The sequence below is a fragment of the Plecotus auritus genome, assembly GCF_963455305.1.
Source record: "Plecotus auritus genome assembly, chromosome: X".
Taxonomy (NCBI): Eukaryota; Metazoa; Chordata; class Mammalia; order Chiroptera; family Vespertilionidae; genus Plecotus; species Plecotus auritus.
In genome coordinates, this window is record NC_137784.1 from 134,376,211 (window position 1) to 134,378,761 (window position 2,551).

The 2,551-nt window shown below is 36.9% G+C and overlaps 1 protein-coding gene across 1 annotated transcript in view; it reads left to right on the forward strand.

The window, feature by feature from the left end:
- Positions 1–1,250: 1,250 nt before the first annotated feature.
- Positions 1,251–2,551, forward strand: part of LOC308239298 (BTB/POZ domain-containing protein KCTD12-like) — a 6,937-nt gene continuing 5,636 nt past the window's right edge. Inside the window, exon 1 of the mRNA XM_080652103.1 lies at positions 1,251–1,369. The gene's annotated coding sequence lies outside the window, so the exon portion shown is untranslated. The remainder of the gene's footprint in view (positions 1,370–2,551) is intronic.

Genomic DNA, 2,551 nt, shown 5'->3' on the forward strand with positions numbered 1-2,551 from the left:
CCATTTGGTGACTGAGAAGGGTGTTACATGTCAAAGACAGTTGAACATAATAATGGAAAGTGTCCTTAATGAAGTCATTTATTTACTGAAATAACCAATAGTATAATTGGCCTACCTAAAGATTTGTTATGTGAAAAACACATATCCCCTTATTGTTGAGTCTGGCTTTCTGTTCCTTATAAACAAAGGTAACCTCACCCCAAATCGCACCATTTCTAACATTATTTCTCAGGAATCTGTTTGGCTGTTTAACTGATGGAGAAGAGGTACAAGGTTCAGAGAGACCTGGCCATGGCAAAATTCATAATTCCTTTTTGAAAAAAATCCACATTTGAATTCAGTGATTCAACTTGAGGTAAAAAAGAGAAATTGCATGTGAAATGCAATCATTAAGTTAGAGCTACCCATATTAGATCATTTGTTCATTCTCTACTTGGATTACAGAGGTAATCTGAAGAAATTTAGAGTTTAGGATTATAAAATCCTGCCTCTCCTTATTCTAACGTTAAAAAAAAATTGGTTCCTAATACATGACATACTCTTTCATTCTGTTCCACTTTGCTAACACTGTTCTTTCTTCCTGGAATGCTTTTCCTACTTATTTTTTCCTACTAATTATTATTCATCTGATAAAACTTAGTTTAGACATCTCTTCCAGGAAGTCTTTGGGAACCCCTATATGAGCTAGGAGTATTTCCTTTATGTTCTTACAGCTCTGTGTGTCCACCTCTTCCATAACATAACACTAACTTATATTGAATTTATTTGTTCACAAATTGTTCTCCTAGACTAAAATATAAGGCGTATGTGACTAATTTATTTCTTTATCCTCAGCATTTAGCACAGTATCTGGTACATAAGAAGTGCTTAGTAAATGATTTATTTGAACTATGGATGCCATTTGAGTGTTTATTACAGTAAAGTTATTAAAATAAACATCTCTGATGCATCCATGTTGAAAATTCAACCAACTCTTAAGTTAAAAAACAACACCATTTGCAGCTGCTAAATGCTTATTTGTTCTTTTTGAATCACCAAAGGTCAGAAAATAGTTTCTCTTATCCCCAAGTGATATTCTTTTATTAACATCACCACCACCATCTTCTCCCTTTCTGAACTTTGCTTTCTCCTCAAACTGCCTTTTCCATCTGGGAGGCTGTCTGGGGAGGGAGCCAAGTATGTCATAGCAGGAGGGGAGGTTCTACAGACTTCCTAGTGTTAAAAGGGGAAACTCAGACTGAGCCCCAAGCACACAGCAAAGGAGAGGGAGGAGAGCAGGAAGACAGTTCACAAGTTGAGCCAGGCTTGCAGAGAGGCAGAGAGGGACTGAGGCTGTGCTTGGCAATATTCGAGTGGCTGGAGATTCAAGGTAACTACTCCATTAATCCCCTTACCTTTCCTTTCCGGCCCACAGCTTCTGGAATTCTGGAGCTTCTGCATTTGAGCTGGGGATGAGCATGACTGTATGTTCTTTCTGTGTGCCGAGACAGGACTGATGTGAAAACTGCCTAGAGATCCCAAAGCAGGCAAGTTTCTTCCCTGAAAGGGAATTCTGAAAATTCACATTTCGTTTCATCATTTGGTTGTTTGTCTTTATTTTGAGTTGTTAAAGCATCTCGGTACTAGCATTTCATTTTACGAACAGACAAAAAGCCATCCACCAAAGCTACTTGCAGGGGCTAGGAATGCTGCTGATGGTTTTCTCCTTCAAGTAGGAAAAGGCACTTTCTTAATTCTTATTAGAGTTGTTGTTTCCTTTTGCTTACACTTCCAGTTCAGCTGTCACTACTTTGTTTTCTTGAATCAATTTGAACTGGAACAACATAAAAGGTGGGGATCACATTTCAAATGAACATTGATGCGTTCATTCTTATAAGAGTGTATTTTTAATACAGACTGGTCAAAAGAGGAGAAAGTAAGAGGGAAAGAGAGAAGAGAGGAGATATTAGGACACAGAGCTATAAGGGTTAATAAAATTGAAAATAGGACATTTATTAACTCATTTCCTTAGAAAATGCTTCCTTCTCATTTTCAGGTAGAAATCAGGGGTTTTGATCTATCTGACTTTATTTTTCTTTTAAAAACACTGTATCTTGGTTGCAGCATTCTTTGACTATAAAAGCAAGTGATGCACTAGCTACTTTCTTCAGTGTCCTTGAAACATTGAAATGTAAAGTTCAGTTTTTCCTGGCTTTTGTAGCATACAGCTGGGTTGAACATTTCATCCTCTGATTTAAACTATTTACCTTTCACATCTTCTCTTTTCATTTCCTTCTTGCAGAGATTTTTACTTCTTTGATTTAATGAGAGCAGCTAACCACAAGCCATTATCAGCCTGAGGTTTATGTGCAGGAGGGAAAAAATGAGACATTACAGGGCTATATCCCAAACAAACATTGAAAAGACTTGAGGAAAGGTTAGATTCAATGAACAATTATTTGGCTTCCTCTTCAGTAAGCTAGCTGAACAGGAAATACTGGGGTGGGGGAAGGAAGGGAAAATATTTAAAGAATTTTATATGCAAAAGATATTTTTACATTAAAAATACATG